This window comes from Chelon labrosus (genome assembly GCF_963514085.1).
Source record: "Chelon labrosus genome assembly, chromosome: 1".
Lineage (NCBI taxonomy): Eukaryota > Metazoa > Chordata > Actinopteri > Mugiliformes > Mugilidae > Chelon > Chelon labrosus.
Window position 1 is genome coordinate 13,219,808 of NC_140337.1, and position 14,658 is coordinate 13,234,465.

At 42.0% G+C, this 14,658-nt stretch overlaps 1 protein-coding gene across 1 annotated transcript in view; it reads right to left on the reverse strand.

Moving 5' to 3' along the window:
• The window catches only part of LOC311490318 (ELAV-like protein 2), a 147,548-nt gene that overhangs the window by 41,000 nt on the left and 91,890 nt on the right, over positions 1 to 14,658 (reverse strand). The window contains exon 2 of the mRNA XM_084547748.1: positions 2,826 to 2,926. The gene's annotated coding sequence lies outside the window, so the exon portion shown is untranslated. The remainder of the gene's footprint in view (positions 1 to 2,825; positions 2,927 to 14,658) is intronic.

The window sequence follows — 14,658 nt, forward strand, 5'->3', positions numbered from 1 at the left end:
AACCAAAAAGCCAACAACCTAAACACATGTTGGTGGTTACATTTAACAATATTTTGGTGGCAAGCTTGTAGCATTTTAAAACAGAAAATTTCACCTGAGCATTTTTTTCTGTGCAGCTTCCTCCTAGGCAGCTTTGTTTGGCAAAGGTGCTTTGAGCTAAATACTAAAATCAGTAAGCTAGCAGACAGTAGCAATGCTGTTCTTTTAAGACCTTTCTTATAGGGGTGTGCATCTCTCCAATATAAGACGATTCGATACGTATCTAGATACATGGGGTACAAAACGATTCAGGAAGGATACAATTTAAAAACAACCGATTCGATTCGATTCGATTCGGTAGGATTTGATCCGATCCGATCCGATTCGGTAGGATTTGATCCGATCCGATCCGATCCGATTCGGTACGATTCAGTGCAATATGATGTAATCCGATGAGTCTGTGCAAATTCTCATTTGTCCAGGTCAAAGGCATCTCTAGGCAATTGAATCAGGTCAACTGGACTTGGTTTTTGTCTGTGAAGACGTTTCGCTCCTTATCCAAGTGGCTTCATCAGTTCGAGAGATACAGCAAGTCTGACTAGCCCGAAGACACAGACAAAAACCAAGTCCAGTTGACCTGATTCAATTGCCTAGAGAGTAATCCGATATAGTTCCTTGTTTAAAGTAGACATTTTACATTATGAATGATCCAAAATCAATCCTAAAAATGTGATATTGTTTACCTTCATAGTGATAAGTTTAATAGAGTCTCGCGAGATTTTTGCGGGAAAGAGAGAGAGAAAGAGAATAAGCAAGCGGGGCTTCCAGCTGTATTGCTGATATACCGTAAATTCCGGACTATAAGCGCTACTTTTGTCACTTGCTTTGGACCCTGCGGTTTATACAACGAATTATGGATTTTTACAGCTAACGGTCACCAGGGGCGCACTATCATGGAAGCGCAGGAGCGAGACAGACAGTTTGCGCCAGGTAACGAGAGCAAAACAAATGCAGTACGAGAGCTGCTTTTAAGTTAAAGGCGATCGATCTGGCTGACTTTTCTGGTATAGTAGGCTGGTTATTTTGATACAGTAAACGGCCGTGTTACTGCACCTTTACTGCTGTGTTGGCGGTTTTCGAAAAAAATGCTGGTTATTTTGTTGAGCAGCCGGGTTACTGCACTTTTGCTGCCGTGTTAGGCAAGCACTATTACAAACAAATTAAATTTAGCCATTTAACGTTATTGCCTCGTCAAGCGTTGTAAGCTTTGTTTTTTCTTATACTGCACTACGCTAGGAGCGCACCGTTGTATTATTTGTGCACTGCACGAATGCTGTTTGTAAGATGATCGATTGATTGAAAGATTTATTGTGTTTCTCAAATGTAAATAATGGGACGCTTTGCGTTTCCAAACAGTCATTTCTGTCCCGACAATCCTCTCCGTGGTAGAAGAAACCCTTACGGTAATTAAACATTAAAACACCAGCGGCTTGGGTGCGGCTTATAGTCGGGTGCGGCTTATATATATATGGAACAATCAGTTTCCCCAAAATTTAGCTGGTGCGGCTTATATTCAGGTGCGCCTTATAGTCTGGAAATTACGGTAATAACCCGATTCATAACTTTGTAATCGGGCCATCGACCGGTTCGTGGTACATTTGGATCGGTCCAGGGGCTTGTGTATCGATGCACTCACATCTTTTAAATCAAAACCGATTTCCGATTCGTATCGGTAATTTGTTACATCCCTACTTTCTTAGTTAAGAGTATTAGCATGCTAACATTTGCTAATTGCATCAAAAGCATGGCTTAGCTTAACAAATTAATTGCTTGTGGTAAATTATCCAGAAAGTAATAAATTACACAAATACAAAATGTTATGGCAATCCATCAAACAACTGTTGTGATGTTAGTTGAAAAACCTCATTGAGATGCCATAGGAAAACACAGAGGAGACAAGCTAAAAACACCTTGATAGTTCCATTAATATTTCGTTGGCAAACTTGAGGCATTTGAAAAAAGGAGGTAGGTTTTTGTTCTGCACAGCTTCAGACTATCAAATAGCAAGACTACAAGCTAGACGCTCTGTGTGACATAAATGTGCTTTGAGCTAAATGCTAACATCAGTGAGCTAAATGCAGTGACAATTCTGTAGTCCCTAGGCAAGAGTGTTAGGATGCTAATATTTGCTAATTAGATACCTGGCTAAGGCTGATGTTACTGTCATTTGGTTTGTTGGTATTTTGATCAAAACCAACTCCAATAATTGCTGCAATGTTACTCGAAAAAAACAAAGAAATCAACCTCATTGAGGTACTAGAGGAATCTTCAGAGGATGTACTATCTAACACATGAATGTTTATTAAAGAAACGTTCTCAGTCCATTAATTAGATCACTATACATGGATTAGGAAGTGAAACCCTGAGATATAATGTGCGAGTGATGCTGAAGAAAATGTCAGGCAAAACAAAGAGTCAGTAGGATTCATTCTGTGAGGATCATCAATGTCTGAGATTAATTTGTTGAGATATTTTAGTCAAGGCCAAATCAAAGGCCTACCAACCTATGCTGCCATCCAAAAGACTGAAACCCTTACTGAACATTGAACCAAAAGTTTATTATGAAGCATCTCTGTTTAGGCATCAACATGTGGAAGACAAAAATCTATTTCTATTACAGTGGAGAAACAGAACATCCAGACAGGGGATAATCTCAACCACCTTTTACAGGGCTGCAGACGCTGATCATATGGACCTGCGTGTGATTACTGGGAGCTCAATTAATGTAAGCCCAGGGGACAGCTCAATCACGGAGACAAACATTCCCCCAACATAGCTTACGTGACCTGCAACCAATGGTCCATCTTAGCTACATTGATTGAGTTCAACAGGTTTGGGATGGTGGTCCTTGCAGACAGCCACTTGAAACTTGCAGCTATGTCAGAGCCTGTAGAGAGAGGAGGAGACTTTTTTTTGTTGTTGCCATGAGTTGTTGTCATTGCAGAATTATATTCAAGCACTGAAGTAATAACAAACAGAGAATCAAAAAAAGAGGGGGCAGAGAAGAAGAAAAGATATTTGGGAGATTCTTATCCACCCAGTCAACCTCAGTCGTGTTGAGCCCAAATCCAAGGCTTCCAAATACAAGCATTACCTCTCATTTTACACTCGGAGCAGCTGTGCATCTGCAATTTTCCATCAACACATTCTCATGTATGCTCTCCTATCAATCCCCCATACTCATGCAATGTTAAATGTACCTGCTCGCGCTGAAAACGAGGATGAATACTCTACAGAGACTGGCATTGCGAATCCATTTGATACAACACTTTTTTGCAGATCACACACAGGTCTCATGAATTACTCCCTTTCCATTTCAAAGCGGTGCAATCTGGGATTTTTATTTTTTTTTTTTTCACAGCAAAGATATCTAATTTAAAATGGTACCATAATTGAATCCGAGATCACGTACTGGCAGATATGGCACGCGTTCCCCTGATGCAGGAATATCAGACGCATCCTACGTTTCAAAGTGGCTTTCATGTGATTTCATGAGAATATGGCTAATGCGGTGTGCTTAGGCGGATCACAATGGGCGTAATCCCGTGTTTGGAAGACTACCTACTGGTGGCGCGCAAATAATAAAGAACCCTGTGTCTCCAACAGATGGAACGCTTCAGTCGCTCAGATTTGTTGTGACCGAGATTGAACGGCAAAAATGTGACAACCAAAAAAAAATGCAATTGTCTTCATCTTTGACTGTGCTACTGTATGCCGTGCATTGTTCATGAGCAGCAGGAGACGACGCAAGCAGGAGATCCAAAGAATGGAATCTTAAAGGAGAAATTTCGCACAAACTACTCAGCAAAAAGAAGGAGGAAGAGGCCCTTGACACCAAAAGTGTAACCGAGGCTACATTTAATCTATCTGTGCCTTGCTAATGCCTGATTTGAATAGACAATTTCTATGTAATGCAGCATTTGATTCTTTGTTGCCATTGGTAACCTCTTTAGTACAACCACTTGCTGCCCAATTAAGTGAATGTTAATTCACAGCGCCCGTATTTTAAGCCGTGCCTCACAAAATGTAATTTAGAGCTGCCTGGCACATTGCTTGTGCTCCATGCAGCCTCCGCCCTCCTGGGAAGAGAAGACAGGCATCTTTGAGCAAATCAAAATCAATAGCTATCTAAAAGGGGCAAATCTCTCGACATTAATCTTCTGGATCCACCAGCGATCCTCGCTGTAATTAATCAATGCTTTAAACTGGAGAAATTTGGCAATTAATCTTTAATTCTCTAATGGAGAATACACAGAGAGGCAAAAAGCAGCTAACACTGAGACTAAGTTACGCCAGGCTCGGAGCTTATTCAATACAAGTCTAATGAGGTCTATTATGAGTCAGATGTGGTCTTTTTGAAGCAGCTGAGTGTGCAGGAAGAGGGCCCGTGAAGTGGAGTGTGCAAGTCATTACGCTCATCATTTTGCAAAATGTACAATTGTGAGGGAAGATGACTTCAATAAGAATGGCTCAGCTGGTCCCCATGGAGATTATCTACCCCTAAAAAAAGCAACCAAGCTTAAAGAGCATCACATGTCCAGTGGCATTTGATGAACTTTAGATGAACTTCATTATAGTCTTTCAAGTTCCTTTTTTTTTTTTTTGTTATTTGCCAATTCCTTTGCGTGTTTAGGTCAATGAATAATCTGCTTTGGCTAAAGGAAGCCCACCGAGTTCTTTCCGCACTCGATCAGACATGCAGCTCACTCTGCATTTGTGTAAGCTTTATCAAACAGGTGAATCCACCATGGCACCTAGTGGGAGAAAGAGCCTGAACAAAAACACTACAGAGGAGAAATCAGTCAAGCCTGTCGCATTGACCTACTTGACAGCGGTGAGCTGAACAGTGAGAGCTTGGGAAGTCAGTGTCTGCCTCCTCTCCCCCCTTTCCTCCCCTTCTCCATTTTGTGTTTTGCAGCATGGTGCGACTCACAACATGTGCCAGAGCAACCAAAAGACATAGACCGATGGCCACAAAGGACAAAGACGCATTTAACTCTGACTCTGAATCAATTTTATGAGTCTAATTAAATATCTTAGCTCTTATTTTGTTCTTTAATCTGATTAGAAGCACTTTCAATGAAATAAAACAACATCACAGATTATAAAGAAAATAAAGCAAAGTTTTCTGGGGCGTCACTGATACACGTGATACTGTGCAGTAATGTGTTCTGCCAGCTTATTGAGATTTCTTACAATCAATACAGTAATGTGTGTTGATTATGTGGAATATTAAAGATGGGATAGTTTAGCTGATGCAGCGTCAAATAATAATCTGGCTTGACCTCCAACAAACCTGCATAAACTCTGGAAATATCCAGCGTTAAACAGCGCACCGCACTGATTGCTGCTCAAAACCTCTCTGTCACTTATTATATGGCTGCTATGGTAACAGCCGGCAGGGCTAAAAACCCCATTAAAAAACTTTACAGTTGTACATTTGAACGCAAAAAATAGTAGTGTTTTCTCGGCCATACCCGGACGACTTTATGCTCGACGGTACACATGGGACTCCACAGTTTGCGGAGGGATTTCTCAATCTGTGTGATGTGTGAAAGAATACGTGGAGGCGGGAACTGAATCCTACAGTTTGTTTGCCTTCCATGCTACTTTGGGATTTCTCACTGCAATGGTGACATTTAGGAATTTAACACAGAGCCTGATCCAAAAAGACAAATCTTACACGACGCTGGTTTGCAGCTAATCTGCAACTTTTCTCTTCTTCTGATCGGTTTTCAGACTGGAGTCAAAAATTAACAGCTGAACTGTTTGTGGAAACATGTCAATTTGCTTTGAGTGCGATGAGATGATTGAGGAAAACAGTGCTCACAGACACCACTAAAACTGTGTCTTGTTGGTTTAGTCCATACACAAACAGACGTGTATTGCTGACAATTTGAGTTTTTTTATTGCAAAACAGCAGTATTTATACTTTTTCTGATAGCTGGGCACATCTGGCTTTTGATTTTTGCATACGGACAATGACATTTTTTCTTTGTGGAAAAAAGCCTTTTGATACCATCCTAACTTGTATGTATCAATGAGAAACTAACAAGTCTAGCTGTGTCCAAGGTTAAAATCATTCTATCAGCTCCTGTAAAGATATCGTATTTACATGTTGTATCTTGTGTGGTTGCCAGGTTTGGTACCATCGTACCTGTGCCGAGGCCAAACCCTGTGCTCACTGAATTGCTGTCGCCATGCTGGCAGCGCCTGACACCTCCTAACTCCTGGCTAATAAAAAAAAAATGGGAAAAGACGTGGAGCGCCGGTGGAGCTGAGGCAGGCAGGTGATGCCGAGGCAAACAGCTAGCGTCCTGTGAGGCCACTCACTATTACTTAAAGTGGCCATGTCTTTTAATTATGCATAACTTTAAACTTGGATATTATTTAAACAGGTGAATTACACTTGTCATGAAAGGGAAAATATGATACAGAGAAAATAACCAGGCCGTAAATGTGCTTGTTTCTACTGTAAAGTTGGGAATTTTACCATAGAGTTCTGTGGCGATTTAGTCATTTAGTCAGTGGTTATTTGTGTTGGCCTACTTTTTCAGCATCAGGAGTTGCAGCTTGCTTTCACTAAAGCCGTAGTGCTGTATGGAAGTCCCGGGCTGACTAAAAAAACTGCTGTTCTAAATCTCGTCAATCTCAAACCTCACATTCCTCCTCGCTTAGCATGAAAACTGGTGGCAGCAGCATACTGCTAGCTTACTAGCTTAGTCCTGACAGAAAGAAAAATGCACCTGGCAACAACTCAAAGTAATAATGATCAATTTGTCATTTTAAAGCACACAGTATCTCCTCACGCATACACGGAGATATGTCAGAACAATTGTTTGTGGTTGATGCTGGGGATAGGGATAGGGATAGGCTAGCTATTTACCTTTAATTTAAGTGTTTATGCTAAGCTAGGCCAAACACCCTTGTTTCCAACTCTAAACTCATTTTATTTACCTCAGCAGGTGGAGCTGGGAATGACGTCACATCCGAGCTGGCCCCATTCGAGCGCAAGTCGGAAAATCAAGATGCAGCACAGCGGGGTTGCTTGCTAGCTAGGTTAGCCACTGGTTGCAATAACAGTTGATAGCAGTGAGTCTAAGCATATAAACACCATGGCAACATGTGTACTGATAAATGTTGGACACTCCTGTGTGTACAGTTCATTTACTGAGACAAAAAATAGACAGAAATGCAAATGGCCAACGGCTACATGCGTGGAGCAGCCATCTTAGATTCTGAGGTCACGGTTGGTGAGGTTCTTCAAACTTTCTGTGTCTGAAATCAGACTTGTTGAAGTGAAAATTTCCTATTAGGAATTCAGAAATTCAGACTTTTTGTTCGAAGTGGACACACATGGGAGGCATGAGACCAACATAAATATAGTGTTGGAAGGAAAGCAAATAAGTATATTAACACAAAATGTGTCAACTATTTCCCTACATCTTTGTTAGACTGAAAAGAAAAAGAATACTCTGGCCTTGCACACGCTATGTAGAGGGGGCGAAGCCAAACCTCACATTGTTCACTACAAACTCTACATTTCACTCGTTTTATTCTCTGTCATGGCAGCTACTGCCGACATGGGGGAACAGTTTAGAATCAAACTGCCAGGAGTCGACAGCTCTGGTGTTTAGGGAGAGAGGGAGGGAGAGAGAGCGAGAGAACAAACTATGTAGGAAGAAATACGGAGGCACAACAGGTAGCTCTGTCAAACTCCAGGGGTCTGCCTTGCTGATCCCTGCCTCTCATTAGAACAGAAGGATGACACACAGGCAGTGTAGGTAGAGGGGAGGATTCTGGGAATGAGGCAGAGGGGGAGGAAAGTTACAAGAGAGGAAGAGGAAGGGCAAAGTGGGCTCCTAAAAGCCCTTCGACTGACAGGTTTGGTGTAGCTCAGGTATGTTTCAGGGAATGGTGCTGATAAAACAAAGCTTCAATGGAGGGATGGGTGGGTGAAAGACAAGTAATTGGAAGCTGTGGCATGACAAGCTGCTGGGTGAATCCCCCTGACCCACCGACGCACTAGCAGGGCTGTTTCTGGAGGGAATTGGTAGTGCAGTGCACGCTCGGGGAGGCATCGCCCCCACAGTTTGAAAACAAAAGCCTCTGTTGGTTGTGGAGAGAAGGAACACACATGAATCCTCCTCCTCCAAATATGTATAGACCCACCCCCAACATATGCAGTCCCGGAGTCCTGGTGGTGGAAGTGGGAGTTTTCGAGTCTCGCCTCACAAAACTCAACATTTGACAGTTTTTCTGGGGGTAGGGGTCCCGCAAAGAGGCACGCAGTCACAATCTGTATGCGTGCCGAAGACCAAAAACCAACGTCTTGCACAAAAGCACTGTCATCAAATGCAGAGACAGTGTGAGAAGCTGTCAAACACCAGGTACTGTACCAAAGTCCTGCTGTCTCTAACGACAGAATGTTATGCTCCAGTGAGCATGCAAGGGCCACCATGTCACAGTGTTACACACAGAGAAACCATGAAGCGCAAAAAATAGAAAACTTGACACCTACCAGGAGAAAGTAAATGGCCTCCTGTCAAGACAGGTCAGCAGGAAGAAGCCGGCCACGATGTCTTCCCGTTTCACCTCAAATAACTCGAGGGAGGAGAAAGTTCTGTAATCTGAGTACAAGCGGAACAGTTTGTACCGTTAGCAATTATGACAAATGAACACAACGCTTCGCAACCTAATTTGGGCAGTGTGGACAACACGGCAGTGAGTCACGGCTGTGTGTTTTTTAACAGCAAGATGTTTTCACACAGTTCTCTAGCACAATAAAACCTGAAGATCACACATGTACAGAGATGACTTTGGCACGGCCTGTTTGCCAAAAACACCAAGGAGGAGAAAATGGAAAAACAGTTATAAATTATTGAGTGTCTGACCGACCAAACCCCCCTCCAAATAAATAAAAAAAACGAAAAACCTAAATGCTGCGTCTAGACACAACATTGTATTACTACCGCTTGACTTGTTGATGCACCGGCACTCAAGTATTTACATAATTAGTTCAGCTTGATGAACACTTATAAAGCAAAGTGGCCGATTCCACTTTCTACATTTTGTCTGCTTGCATGCATTCTAGGAAGCGTTTTAGGAAGTTTTCTGTATATTTTTTCAGTTATTTTGTCTTTTATAACTCATGATAATTGACTGACTGATAGTGTTGTGGATTCGGAGATTTTGTTTTAGGGTTTGCCTGTTTTCATTGCTATGAAAGTGAAACAAACACCATATTTTTAAGGTTTCAGATATATACTCTAGTTGTCACATTTGACTGTGTATGAGTTTCAAATAGAGTTTAAGCAGATTTTCATAAACAATAATGAAAAAAAGAAACTACTTATCAACTATTCGTAGTTAATAACGTTGATTTTTAGCCTGATGTGGCCACTAGGGGGAGCAAGAGTTCCGATTTTTTAAAGCCGACTATCATATGATGAAAGTCGACACCGTCTAGTCGCTGATGACTAATAAAAACTCAGTAGAAAATAATGCTTTCCAACAATGAAATCTATGTTTTGACCTGAATACATGTGCTGAGAACTGACAAATCATGCACAGATATGTATAGCCTGTATAAAAACAGGCAGCACATCAGCACCATCTATAGCATTTAATGGTGCTCCACAGCATGTTTGAAGATGGGATAGTATAGCTGGGTTAAAAAAAAACTCAGATATTTCTCAGAAGCCTTTTACGTGTATAGCAGCTAAAGGTCTAATAATAATTAAATCCACCATCAAATTAATGATTTGCAGCCTCATTCTCTCTGTTACCGCAGGACGTCTAGTAAAATTGTTAACTGACTGCTGTCGAGAGGATTTGGACCGGTTCTCTGCTGGCGTTAGCAGATGCCTTTTCAGATGAGTCTGCATTGCAGTAGTACTTCTGTTGTATATCAGGACTGACTTATATATTTTGCATGTCACAGTAGTATGGGCTTCATCTTTAGTCGAGTATTTCCACACACTTGATGAACTGCGGCTAGTTTGTCTCAACAACCCACTGGGCTCCTCACCTGTCGTCTTTGAGGCGTCCATGTTTTTACAGTCATGTGATCAGTGACTATTCAACATGATGCTTGAAGCGTCATGGCACAGCAGTAAAGTCGACAAACGGACTAGTCGACTAGTCTGTACAACCTGTAGTAGCCACACTTAATTAAGCTAGCAGCTAATGTGAAAACGTCTGCTTTCAAACAATGTACAGAGAAGAACAACAGTACACAGAAAATAAACATTTTGAAAACCCAGACTTGGGGCTTGTTTGACCACGTCCACAGAAAGTAATTATTTTTTTAAAAAAGTGTGGATAAATGCATGAAATAATATTTATAAAAATAAATATAAAAGACCAATGAATGTGTTTTAAAGGAAGATAAATCCACTTATGCAAAGAAACAGCACTGTTCCCCAACACAAAATCTCCTTACGCATCGCTTTCTAATGGTTTTCCAGCGGAGCTCAGTAGCTTCTAAAAGCTCCAGCGAAGATGAGAGCATTGACTGGGGGCGTGGTGGGAATACTTAGCTCCTGAGAGATGTCTCCATATCATGGCGTTTCCTGCAAGAGAGGACGAGAGGCACCGTTGAGGGAAAAAGCGAAAGGCTGAGGTGTGTCGGCGGTGGTGTTAGAGGGGGGCATAATGACGGGCCATAAAATTTTTAATGCCCCCACACCCCACCTTTTTAGTGAGACGCTCAATAATTGATGCGTTTATGGTCTGTCCGAGACGCTGCAGGGAGTTAGGCCAGCGGAGGACAGCGTGAGGTTTACTGGCTAAAAACAACAAAAGAAAAACCCAGCGAGGCTCGTCTTTTTCTGCGTGTCATACTTGTCAAGGAACCAAATGAACAAGGGAGCAGCAACGCACAGACTCCAGTGGAAGCAATAACATTTGAATGTCAGAAAATAATTCTTGCAGTAATATTTTCTAATATTAGAGTCATTGCAAAGGCCAAGAATGGCCATGGGGGGAAAAGGAAATGACTTACTAGTTTCGCCCGTGACAGTTCATAATTCCATTTCCAATATCTTTCCCTTTAAAAGTTTAAGGTCGCTCTTGATGTACTCCGCATATCTCATATACGTCTTTTGAAATGCACTTCTTTTTTTTTTTTCTTTTTAACTTTCCTTTTGTCATTCAGCAGCGTGACGTGTGACAGCGAAAGTGAAATCTCCTTTATTATTTGCCTGCCATCTCGCGGCCCCTGCATAATCACACTGAATGCACTGTAATTACACCTCGTCCCTGAAAAGGGTATCGGACGCTCGGCTTTATTGAGAACGATGAACCGGGGAGCGCTGACTTAAACAGCCGGCCTCGGCTCCCGCCTCAGCGTCCAGCGTGGGGAAACAGATTTCACATTATCTACGGATGGCGTCCCACGTTCTCAGGACAGGAGGTTTCGGTGAACGTCAATACGACTGCTTGTCATTGCAAGTAAAACAACTTCAATTCAAATATAGGGCAAACAAAGACGTTCCCAGAGGAGCTGTATTGTTGGATTACTAAGAAGGTGCTCCAGCCCCAACTAAAAGACTATTCAGCAATATCTTTTTTCAAAAAGAAAAATCCTTCCTTACCACGGTCCATATAATTACTACTACCTACTATGTGGCTAGTGCTGCATTCTAATTGGAAACAGAGTGGCCCTGCTCGGGCTGCCTCCTGTCAGTGGATATGCCACTTGTAATGTATGGCATCCCACCCACTCACTTCGCAGATCACACCGCAGCTCAATGTTTTCCTCATCGCTCGGGCACGCTGGCTGGCCAATTTGCAGCTATAAGTTCAAACAGCTGCCCGTCCCTTCCCCCCCCTCTCTCTCTGCAGCATGTAAAGTGTTTGTAACAGGTTGTAATTGTAATCAACAATGTGCTTTTTTCTTTCACACAGGCTTTTTCTTTTTTTTTTATCCCTACCCTGGATATTCACAACCTGAATTTCCGTCTTTTTGCCATTAGAAAAATCATGGATTTAAACAAATTCGCCGCGTGCAGAATAAAACAGTGGGGAAGCGCAGCAGCATAGAAATCAGCCGGCTGAGGAGAGACTACATGAATGAGAGGCTCAGACACACATGCCCTCAAGACGAGTGATCTTTCACTGGATGCTGACACTTGCCAATTACAAACCACCCACATCCCACTTGTTTTTAAGAGTAATTAGTCAAGCCCAGTGTGTATTCCAGGAAGGTCCTGGGAGATGAGAGAAATCTGCCACAGGTCAGCCAGCTCAGTGGAGGGTTCAGCGCTTAGAGAGCCCCTCTCTCCATTCAACTCTGAGCTCAGAATGTGTGGGCTGCATTGAAGTGGAGTAATGGAGTGAAGGTTCGGCACGCTCAACGCCCCCGAGGTCAGCCACGATCATCATCAGACAGGAACCATAAAGGCAAACACATGATCACTGGGAGGGCTTTCCTCTCCTTTTACACGCTGCTACTGAATCATAGATGGCAGATTCAAGATGGTGGGAGAGGAGGGGAGAAAGATCCACATGTGGCGTGCAGTCAAACTAGGTCTAGGAGATAACTTTTTCTTCTGCTTGCGTAATAGATACGAACTATTTCTGACACATTTTAATAGGTGGGAACACTGAGCTCTCGGCCATATGGCTTTCTGCTGATGAGAGCAAAAGTAAAATGTGACTCAGAGAGGCTGTTATCACTGGTGAGAATGAGCGATTGTGATGGTTGTCTGAAGCCTCACAGTGTTTGTAATACGGGGGATTTTAATGGTAACTTCCACTTGAATGAGAAAGGAGCGTAATTACTGCACGCGCACACTTGTACATGCAGTGTTGTCGGATAACAAGTTGAGAACCGGCGTCTCCAGCCAAGATGGATCTACAGCGGGTCACACTTTTTGTCTGATCGCCTGATGTGAATCAAACTTTTCCTTGTATTAGTCTAATAAGACGACCAAACATCCATTTTTAATGATCGGGGCACTTTGAACTGCAGAGGTCCGAGACCGCCAAAATTAAAATAAAAGCAGTCAGTCTAATTAAAACAGTACTTGCCATTTGCGTGCACATGTACCAGTATAACACAGCCATTATGTTAATAAAATTAAATGTGAGCAGACTTTACATTTTAATTGGTAGAAAATATGCTACCGTACCGGCAGTGTAAATTTAAACAGCGTTTTTGTATTTGAATGATGGCATGTCAAATAAAAATGAAATAATTTGTACAGTGACTAATGAAATGTCATCTTGATTGAGTGATATTTTATTTTTTTCCCCCTGCTGGTCTTTGACTTCCAGGCACTAGCTCTGGGTATATCCATAAATTTGATTTAGCCATCTGCATATAGGCTAACCAAGTGAGAAACACAGTCTGTGTATACATCCTCTTAATATACACTTAATATACTGATGTTGAAAATTGTATCTTGGGGGAAAAAAGCAAGAGAGTAGTGTAAAACAAATTATAGTATGATGGTTCAAGAGTTTCCTCTATGAAGGATATGGCAATTGAGAGTATGCATTTTTCACAAAGAGTAAAATGTTCAAAGAAATTGCTTTAGTTAGAGTTATAAGTTGGGGATTTAAGTCCAAAAGTGATTAAATGGAGAACCAGGCCATGGACTGTATCTAAATGTTCAAATCATCAGCCATAGGTTTCCTGAGGAGCAGTTTTGAAGCGCAGCGTGGTGGTGTCGGTAGATGCCATCTTGGCAGCGCCCGCTCAGCTCTGCTCAGCTCCCAGCTATTCTAAAAATGGGCCAAGAGAGGGGAGAGTGAGTGAAGCCGGGTGACGCCTAGTCAGCCAGCTAGCAACAACGACTATCTAACTGTCACGCAAAGCGACAAGCCCGTAATTATGTATGACTTTAGGCTGTGAGATAATTTAATCTGGTGAGCTGCATGAAGCTTGTCACGAATGGGCAAATTAGCTATAATCTGCTTTTTTTTTTTTTTTTAACCAGGCTGTAAACATATCGTAATCCATTTTAAAATAGAGGTCAATGGCCAAGTGGGCATTTTTATCAACATGTTGAGCAAGAATTGTTAATCATACACAATAACAAACATGAAGACTGAAAGTGATTAATACCAACTTCAATCTTTGTACACCTACCCGAGTGAAAACTGGAGGCAAGTGGGAATGGCAAGTTTGCTCCAAAACAATGAAAAAAAAAATCCACCTCGGAACAACCGTCTTTTTCGGGCAATTTAACACGGGGTTATACCTTGCAGTCATTCGGGAGATATTTAGATCAGCGTATATCCATATAGTGGGAGTGACTGGGGCACCGAAATGCAGCCTCTAAATAACGCATCATATGCCGCGAAAGTCGTTCATTTCACCAATATTTTGTTATCGTACGCTAGTACTGCTATTTTTTTTCAACATAGCTAAATATTTTTCCGATTCCGAGGTTGTGGATGAACCACAGCAGTAGCAAATTACAGGTAAACAAGTCAACGGTTGCAGTTGCGCGACTCTCAGAGATGACATCATCCAGGTCAGAAAACATCATCCTGGGTCTGTAGGTCAATCTACAGACCCCGGATGATGATAACAGGTAACTCTGGACTGGGGGGAATAGCACTAGCGTATGATAACAAAATATTGGTGAAATGAACAAGTTTCGCGGC